General features: G+C 36.7%; 1 long non-coding RNA gene across 2 annotated transcripts; it reads left to right on the top strand.

Annotated features, from left to right (window-relative positions):
- The first annotated feature begins 230 nt into the window (after positions 1-230).
- LOC129347707 (uncharacterized) lies at positions 231-9,440 on the top strand. Of its 2 annotated transcripts, XR_008599937.1 has the most exons (4): positions 231-576; positions 1,205-1,363; positions 2,289-2,593; positions 7,305-9,440. It is a non-coding gene; the product is annotated as an uncharacterized LOC129347707 (long non-coding RNA). The 2 variants fall into 2 exon arrangements; XR_008599936.1 differs by lacking the exon at positions 7,305-9,440 and having other exon boundaries at positions 2,289-2,778.
- The last annotated feature ends 468 nt before the right edge of the window (positions 9,441-9,908 follow it).

Below are 9,908 nucleotides of genomic sequence, written 5' to 3' on the forward strand. Positions count from 1 at the left end.
AAGGACAGAAAGGTGAATTAATGTTCAAAAAGCAGGCAGCTGACTTAGCCTTTACTTGTCAATGGTTAGAGTGACCTGCCCACTGTTCCCTCTAAGCTGCGCGCGTGCGCAATTGCGCACTGCTGACACGGTCTCCGCGCACAGAAAATCTGCGCTGCACACAAAAAAAAATCCAACCTAAATTGTAAATAAAATAAACAGGTAACAATTCATTCTATGCTATGTTTCAGTGTGAGTCAGTGAGTGACCGGTGACTGGCTGCTGCAGCCAATGATGCGATTCACATACGTATTTACCATAGACTGTATATAATGGTATTTACGCAGCTAATCAACGTCAGGCGTCCTTATGTGCAGCCACCGTTGTTCTCATAGATATGAATGAGTAGATAGGACACGCCCCTTTGAGCTGCGTGCTACTGCGAGGCTAAGCTAGTGGGGGCAAAGTTTCAGTGCATTCCGTTGATGTAGACGGCGTGAAAACGGAAACAACAAGTATGCCGGCTCACTGTGCTGCATACAGTTACACACTACGTCGTACGATTGAGACAAGGAAACTTGGAATGACTTTTCATAGGTAAGAATAGTTTTTGGCTCTTTTTTCATTATGAAATCTTGTTGAGAGCTTCCAGTCTATGAGAGCTAACTAGTTAGCCACTAGCAAAACACTAAGGCGAGCTAGCAGCTTGACAACCAAATACCAGACGATTAATAGTAGCTGTAGTATAGTTGTACAAGCAATAGTAGTAATACTAAAAGTACAAGCAGCCGTAGTAGTATAAAAAGCTGTTAGAGTCGTAGAAGTAGTATCAGCATTTGTAATAGTATTACAAGTTGTAGTAGCAGTGCCAGTATCAGCAGCAGTAGTGAGTACTACCATTACTACTAGTAGTAGTCACATTGCTATTACTACCACCAATACTACCAATAGTAGTTATAAAGCCTAACTCATGTATATCCAGATTACCATCTATGTTCTTCCTCCAAACCCATTTTATGATTGGGATTACAGGCAGTTCTTTAGGACTGCTCTCAAATACTTGAAATGTTAATAAACAAGGTTATACTTATCAAATTAAATAGCTCTGGTCTCCAGTATATTGGTGAATTCGGTTCTTTGTACTTAATTTATTAGCATGATTTATTTTTAATATGTTGTGTACAGACTTAATTACTTCTCTGTCTACTTTTCTTACTCCATGTAGGTTTCCCAGAGACTATGGGTTGAGGAGGAAGTGGAAGTTTGTCGGCTTAGACCTGGTGTCATTCCATCAGTGTTAAACTTCCCGGTTCATCTTGGAAGAGTACGTGCCAGAAAGACCACGACCAAGCAGCCTTGAGATCTTAGACAGCGTCTCCCTCAGGTGGGTGTCAACAGTGTTCACAGTCAGGTCTGTGGTAATCCCATCAAAAAACAAAACAGAAAAAAATCTAGATTATAAATCAACATATAACCAAAGCACTCTGTGTATAACGCCATAGTATAGGATGTAGTTCAGAAAATGTCAAAGTATAGTATGCTTTACTCAAGAATAACATAGTATGGCCTGTAGTTCATAGTACAGCATGTTGACAAGAAAAAAAAACAAAACATAGATTATTATGTGGTTCAAAAAGCGCAAAATGATAGGATGTTGCCTAAAATTGTCATGTATGATATGTGGTTCAAAAAATGTCATAGTGCAATATATTGTCAAAATAGTATGTAATTCAAGAAAACATCAGAGTATAATATGTCATCTAAAAAATGCCATAGAATAATAATTTCATTGCACAAGTAAAAGTATAGTAACTTTTAAAACTGTTTGAATTATTATATGTTGCTAAAAAAACTAAAAAAAACATCACAGTAATATGTCAATTAAAAAAGCCTATAGTATAGCGTGTCACCCAACAAACATCATAGTATAGCATGTCGCTCTAAAAACATCACAGTATAGCCTTTAGTCCACAGCTGTCAGTAGGTGAGGAGCAACACAAAAACAGTCCAAACGCTGGTTTCCAGAGGGTTAGACGAGAATTTATTTGAAAGAGTAAGTTTACAACAACACAACATGTGAGGGGGTTAAAAACAAATGAGTGTTAGTAAAATAAAAATAAATAAACAGAACTAAAAGTGAACTTCATGTTGACATTGATGGACATTCCAACCAGGAACAAAGTAAAAGATAATCAATACGAAAAAAAACTCTTCCTGTTCACCTCTTAAAACCCAAAAACACACCGCAGTAGCATCCTAAACTAAAACTACCAATGGGTTCCCTGTTTTCCTTTGTGAACAATTCAAAGGTCCCTCTCTATCTCCCCACACATCCACCAACCACTGGAACACATCTCCAAAGTTCTGCTGGACCAGCTCAGCTTCCCCTCAGAAGAAGTGCTGCCACCTGACAGATGAAGGAGCCTCTTGAGAGGCAGCTGGCATCGTGATTGGACTGTACTTTGGTCTGTTCCAGTCCAGCTTCAGCTCCAGAGACGGCAGGCGGGACGAGTCAACGGAGGCCTGGTGGACGAAGGCATGCAGCTGAGTACAATCCAGAAAACAACAGAGGAGGAGTGCAGTGACCCAGAGCCAGAACAACCAGAGTAGCATCGTATGTCTCTTAGAAAACATCATAGTATAGCCTTTGGGATGAAAAAACACCATCATATACATCGTATATTGTACAAATAAGTCAAAGGAAAGAGACATACATTGTAGAATTGTAGTAATTGTGGGCTGACTGATTTACTGATTATCAGTATTTTATTTTTTACTGATTTACAGTAATAAATACATTTAAAATGGCGCTACTTTGGCTCTGAACCTTTATCTACCTGTGGTCGCTCTGTCTTCTGGAGTGATTTGATTGGTTATACGTCACGAATAAAACTCCTTTAACTTAACATCTGTAAACAAAACAAAAACGTATCAACAAAGTTTCCTGTTAGTTTGTGTTCTTCTAAGTTTAACTCCAAGATTTTAAATACTTTCATTTACTGCAAATGAATATCTACTCCAGATGTCTCACTAATAATCATTATCAGCCTTAAAAACCCACAAAACACCCCTCTATACTCCACCACACATAGTACAGTCCGGTTCCCCCTTCTATAAATCTGCTTGGAATCTTCCACTTCCTGTTTGTCAAAGTGGCCTTCTACCTGGACAGGTTTTGTTGGAGCTCATGCAACAAACATTTTGGGTAAGTGCACTTTAATATGGATGGATGACACTGAATTAGAGTCTGTTTTAATGAGACTGAGTTAAGATGTGTAGCTCTGTCATTAAATAGGAAATTATTTCTCTGAATTCACAGAGAAAGTCTGAAATGTTTGCTAGGTTAGCGTCCCACATGTTCTTTGGCTCAGCTAAAGCTAACTCTCTCCAACTTCTGGATCTCTTGAGTTGCTTGTTGTTAAAATATCTTGCTAGAGGTGCTGAAGCTCAGAAAGTCTGAGATGTTTGTTCAAAATAAGCTCATTCTCAAGTCTGATCTGAACTGTCCTCTTTTGTTTGAACTTTCCCTAAACTTAGGAGTTAATGACAGAGCAGCACATCCAGACTCAGTCTCATTTATGTAGAGATTAAACTTCAGTGTCATTCATTGATGTTAAAGTGCAGTTTTTCAAATGTTTGTTGCACATGCTCCCGACCAAAGCAGTCCAGGTGGAAGACGATGTGAAGAGAAAGCTCCAGAGGATGAATATCACACATTTATGTTGGAAATAAATGTCCTTTAATTAGACATTGTCATGCAAAAGTTGGATTTCCCTTTAATGATGTTCAAATCTTTGTTGAGTGTTTTGTTGATGTTGGTTTCTAAATGTTTTCTGACACTCGGCCCCAAAGATTAAAACCTTTTACGGCTCACAAGCTGCAATAATTCACACATTATCAACTATCTTTCTGACTAAACTAAGATAAAAAGTGAAAAACTGCCTGATTTCTGCATCATGAATGTAAATCTTTTTGGTTTTTATGACAGTAAACTGAATATATTTGGGCTTGACATTTTATAAACCAAAACAAGAAATGAATTAGTGGAGAAAACAATCAACAGATTAATGGACAAAGAAAATGTGTTTTCTAACATATATGGCTGAATTACTCCAACATTACAAGATACATACAATTTTAATTCAATTTTATTTATATAACGCCAGTTACAGGTCAAATTGTCTCAAGATGCTTTATTTTTATATATTTTTTTGTCATATTTAAAATATGACAAAGAAATTTAAACCTCTTGACTAATCCAATTTATTATTTTGTTTTTAAGAGACTAATTGACAATCAAAATAACTTTCTCCACTAAAATTAATAAACATGAGGTCAAATAGAAGGAACAGTTTTAAATACTGCAGTCCCACGACGACAAGAATAAAGTTTGTCAACAAAAACTAAATCTGCTGGTGGATTCCATTAAAGTCCTAATAAATGATAATAAAGTGTGATACTAAAGGTTTGTGGTGCTAAAATTCTCAAAGTAAAGATATTAAGTTGAACATCTGGATGGAGGTTGATAAAAGTTGACCTTCTTTCATTTCTCTGGAGCGACTCCATGGATTTTATGGATGGTGGTTAAAGACCTGCTCTTCTAGTGGTCTTCCTTCTAGTTGCTGTAAAAAGTCAGTCCATCCTGGCCAACTTCAACACCTCTTCATGACTTGTTCTGCCTCCAACCTGGTGGAAACTCCAGAAACTCGGGAAAACCTGTCGAGACTCGAGGAACTCGTGGAGACTTGAAGAACTCGTCGGGCGGGGGAAGGTGTGGTGGGTGGTGGGGGAGTAGAGGGGGGAGGCCGCCACCCACCTCCCCGCCTACTCTCCGCCCTGACTCCACCCAGACTCCGCCTTGGCTCCACCCATGTGGTCACTTCAGGAACTACGATGCCAAAGGGACGACGAATTTATTTCTTTTTATCTGATCTGTAGCTCAGTGAGTTAAGGATTTGCCTATGGAGCTGCAGGTCGCTGGTTCAAGACCAGACACTTCTTAAATTTTTATGAAAATCCTGACAAAGACAAACAAAGAAAAATGCCAGTGGCGGGTCTTGAACCTGCGACCTTCCAGTCTGCAGTCCTCTTCTTATCCTCCTGAGCTACTCGCTCAGATACTAATTCTTCTTTTTTTTGCGCATTTATCATCTATTTTTTGTCATTTTCGATTTTTTTTTTAACTCGAGTCTTGACTCGACCGTTTTTCTCAGGAGGTTGGGCTTCAGCCTTTGTTCTGGAGGGTGGAACCCTCAGTTCCAAGACTTTCCAAAGCCTCCACACCTCCCGAGTCCTCAGGACCTGAGCTTTCACACAGTCTGAGGGCTGAAATTTTCTAAGTCCCACAGTAGTTCTCTGTTAGATTGAACTGTCAGACAGTCTGAGGACTGAAAACCTAAAAGTTTCTCAGTACTTCTCTGTTAGTTTGAACCTTCAGACAGTCTGAGGACTGAAATCTTCAAAGTTTCTCAGTACTTCTCTGTTAGTTTGAACCTTCAGACAGTCTGAGGACTGAAGTTTTAAAAGTTTCTCAGTACTTCTCTGTTAGTTTGAACCTTCTGGTTAACAGAAGCCTTAAAACTTGTGACCATGAGTCTTGATTTCACATTTAGATCATCCATCTGAGTTCTTCTCAGACCTTCACCTGTGGGTTTTTTAGAAATCCTCAACAAACTTTGATTCTCTTCACTGAACAGTAAAGTTTGTGGAGATCAGAAGGTAACATTAGTTTGATAAATGCCTTCAACTACTAGCAGACTTTATCTGGAAAGCAGTTTTCTGAAATGAGTTCTTAGTAAATCTGTCCACAATCAAACCAAGAACATAGAAAGAGGAAATGTTTGAAGAAACAACTTGATGTTTTCATGTCAGACTAGAAAACGCTTTAAGACTTTCATCTGTTTTTGCTCCTTTTGATCGTTTTATTGTCTCTTCTGTTTAATTTGATCTTCTAAAGTCTAACTGGTGTCTTTTCAAATGTTTTGTCTTTAGTTTGATTCTTCTTAAATGTTTAGTTTTGCTCTTTTCTCACCTTTTATTCTTTTCTAATGTCTGATTTGATTTCCAAATGTTTTGTCTTTTTAATGTTTAATTGTTTTTTCAAATGTTTTATCAGCTTGTTTGAGTTTCTTTTTCTTTCCCAATATTTAATGTTTCGATTAAATCTTTAAGGTTTTTCTTTTAAATGTTTTACCACCTTTTAATGTTTAATTTTCTTTTTAAATGCTTCATTGTATTTTCTGTTTAATTCCTATTTGAAGTTTTATTGTCTTTAAGATGTAATTTTCTAATTAAACATTTAATTTTTTAATTAAATGTTTTGTCTTTTTAAAGGTTTAATAATCTAATTAAATGTTTTGCATTTTTAAAAATGTTTAATATTCTTCTTGTTTAATTGTATATTTTAAATGTTTATTATGGAAAATATTTTATCTGTAATTTTTAATATTTGTATTTTAAAAATTTTGTTTAATTTCATAATGGCATCTATTGTAGCTTGTTGAATTATCTAATTCAATATTTTGTCTGTTTAATATAATTTAATTGTATTTAATGTTTAACTCTATTAAACAGACAAAATATTGAATTAGATAATTCAACAAGATACAATAGATGTCATTATGAAACTAAAGAAATTTTTTTAAATACAAATATTAAAAATTACAGATAAAATATTTTCCATAATTACACATTTAAAAAATACAATTAAACAAGAAGAATATTAAACATTTTAAAAAATGCAAAACATTTAATGAGATTATTAAACCTTTAAAAAGACAAAACATTTAATTAAAAAATTAAATGTTTAATTAGAAAATTACATGTTAAATTTTTAAATCTTTTTAATAAAACTTTTTTCAGGTTTTATTGTATTAAATTTTTTTCCTTTGATTTAATTGCTTTTTGTTATGTAGTTTATTTCTTTCTCTGTCAAGATTTTAACCCCAACCTTAAAAATGAAATAAACCCTTAAATCACAATGAAAATACTTCTGTTGCCACAATCATGAGTTAGTCAATTATTCACTTTATCAATTCAACTTTATTTGTTTAGAACCTTTTACACAGATGACAAAACTAAACAAGCAAAGAGAAAAAACTATGAGTAAAACTCAAAAACATTTTTTAAAAAAAGATTTAACATGGTAATAAAATGTGTTCTGTCCAGGGGATGGAGGGAGTTTATTGAAGTCTTCTTGGGCTCACATGGGAAATCATTTAAAATATAAACTTGATATTCAGTCTAAGGAAACTGCAGAGCGACAGAAGAACCAACAATATCTCCTGTTTTCTCCTTTAATGAGTCGACTCTTCTTGTGCTTTCAGACCAAAGAACTACAGACCCTTCACAACCTGCTCAAACTCTTGGTACAGGACCTCACCACACGGGTCAAGAAGGTTTCCTTCTCATTTCTACTCTGAAGCTCACCTTCTCCTGCTCAAACTGCTGACAAATGTTTCTGCTGCTCTAAAGTCTGGTCTCCAGAACTTCCTAAAAACTCTCAAAGTCTCTTCTGCTGCAGGCTGCTTTGTAGAACTGTTCCAGAAAACCTCACTAAACCACATGGAGGGGCCTCAAGATAGTCGTCCAAATGAAACCATACAAAAACCAAACTAGCACAACCCAAACACTAAAGTCTCCTGCAGCCTACCAGAGAACCTCTGAGAACAGAGAATCAGGACAGGAACTCTTACCTTCTGGACAACCAACGTTGGTTCACTACAAGAATACAGAATGTGTCTGACCAAAAACCTCTGAAGACTCACTACAGCCAAGATAAAGACACAACTCAGCTGCAACAAATCCACTAATCACTGCACACATTAGTACCATGTGCTAACTGTGGCTAAAGAACCACATTTACCAAGACAACTATCCGGTACAAAGCCCTAAAACACACCAAGAAACACATTAAAGATGATTTTACTGCTGGAAGCTGCAAGCCAACGCCTAAAGAACAAACTGAAGCAATGGAGCCAAACCCAGTTCACTGGTGAAGAGAAGCAGAGGAAATGTTTGTCTGCAGCAAAATAAAGCAGGAAGACACTGAGCTGCTCAGGTGTTCCTGATAACACCAAGCTGCTCAGGTGTTCCTGATAACACCAAGCAGCCACCTGGACAGCCAATAGGAACACAGCTTACTGGAAGTCCAGAGGGCTGGCTTAGTGAAGGAAATTTAGTTTAAAGTTGAAGCAGAAAGTTAACAAAGAAAGTTGAAAACCACCTTCTGATCCCTGAAATCTCTGAGTTTTCACACAAAGAACACCTGAACATGTCAAACTGGTTCCATAGTAGAACCATCATTGTAAAAATGTCATAGTATGGTGTGTTGCTCAAAAAACATTAGGACCCAGCTGTCAGGGGACAAACATGTAAGAAACATGAGAACAGAGAGAATCCAACCAGTAGGTCACAGTTTATCATCATCTAATCATCTCCTGAAGTCCATATGGTGAGAGACATCAGTATCTGGTTGTTAATTTACCAGAGGATGCTTATAATCATGCTGATGTGGTCTGTACTCTACAGTATTTTAGTGACTCAATAAATGCCTAAGTTGTTTTTTTTAATGCTTTTTAGTTTTTAATAAACATTTAAGAGCCTATATGTAATCAATAAATGGCCTTTGCCTATCTTAAGAAAAATTCACTCAGAACTCTGATATGTTAACAGTACTAAATAAATCAATAAATACATGCATACACACATAAATAAGTTAATACATTAACTGTGTTAAGATAAGATTTAGATTTTTTAAAAAGTTGTTTATGTTTTTGCAGAATCCAGTATTGCTCACTGGTTGGTCATTACATTTTATTAGTTTGATTTCACTGTTTAAAATGATGCCACCTCTTTTCAGACAGAACCTGTGATAATAAAACAATACAAAATTTTTAGTTCTGTGTTAATAAAGCACTTAAAGCTTTAAGTATGACTAAATTCTTTTTTCAAAATTAAATATATCACTCCTTAGGTGGTAGTGGCCCCAAGTTCAGTAAAGTTGGAAAGATATTCACAGATTGGGACTTCCAGCATCAATAACTCATTAGATATAGGTTGTCAAAACATAAACGGTGCCTCTTTCCCATTGTTGCAAGGCAGACAATGTGCTACAAGCCCAGTTTTATCAAAAGTAGCTGTCTTTCAAGCTACAGGAATAACATTGGTGTCTATGGAGTGAACAGGGTCCGTCTGCAATTTGCAAAACCGCTGCAACAGTAAAGAGAGACAAATATTCAATAACTTCACTCTTATACATTGTAGTGTCACTAAAATCACTGCAGCCTTCAACTGGCTCCTGTTGACAAAGTGTTTTAACAGAAATGTAAATGCTGTAATTTGATTCTTTTAATGAACCATGTAACTTGAATGGATGTGATGCTGGTGTGACCACAGTGCACACGTCTGATGTTGCTCACAGTGGTCCAAGAGACGCTCAGGGAGTTTGTGTGTTTGCTCACACTCAGACTGAAAAATTACAGGGAACATTGACCGTGCCTGTCTTGAAATCGTTTAAAAACATCCGTTAAGTCAGACTATAAGCCGCATCACTGCGAAAATGTAATCACTGGTCGTTTTTAGTACTGTTGTGCGCACACAGAAGGATTCACAGAATGATAAAAGTACCACAATTGCCACATAACTCCGCTGTTCCTTGGCGGAGTAATAAACAGCTTCGGCTTCATTCTGCCATTTTGTATGTAGCTGCGGGTTCTGTGAGAAAATGGCGGCGGGTCGGAGAGAAGGAGGAGGCAGAGGAGGCCCGACAGACGGGGAACAGAAACTGACGGAGGTTAGTCTTCACCTGCTTAGTAGTAATTTAAATCAATTCACACAGAGCTTCATAAAGCAGGGGAGGTCATAAAATGAACTGGAGCCGCGTTAAAAGACATTTTTAGCTCTGCGGGAATTTAGCTTAACAACCGCTA

This window comes from Amphiprion ocellaris, chromosome 20 (assembly GCF_022539595.1).
Source record: "Amphiprion ocellaris isolate individual 3 ecotype Okinawa chromosome 20, ASM2253959v1, whole genome shotgun sequence".
Taxonomy (NCBI): Eukaryota; Metazoa; Chordata; class Actinopteri; family Pomacentridae; genus Amphiprion; species Amphiprion ocellaris.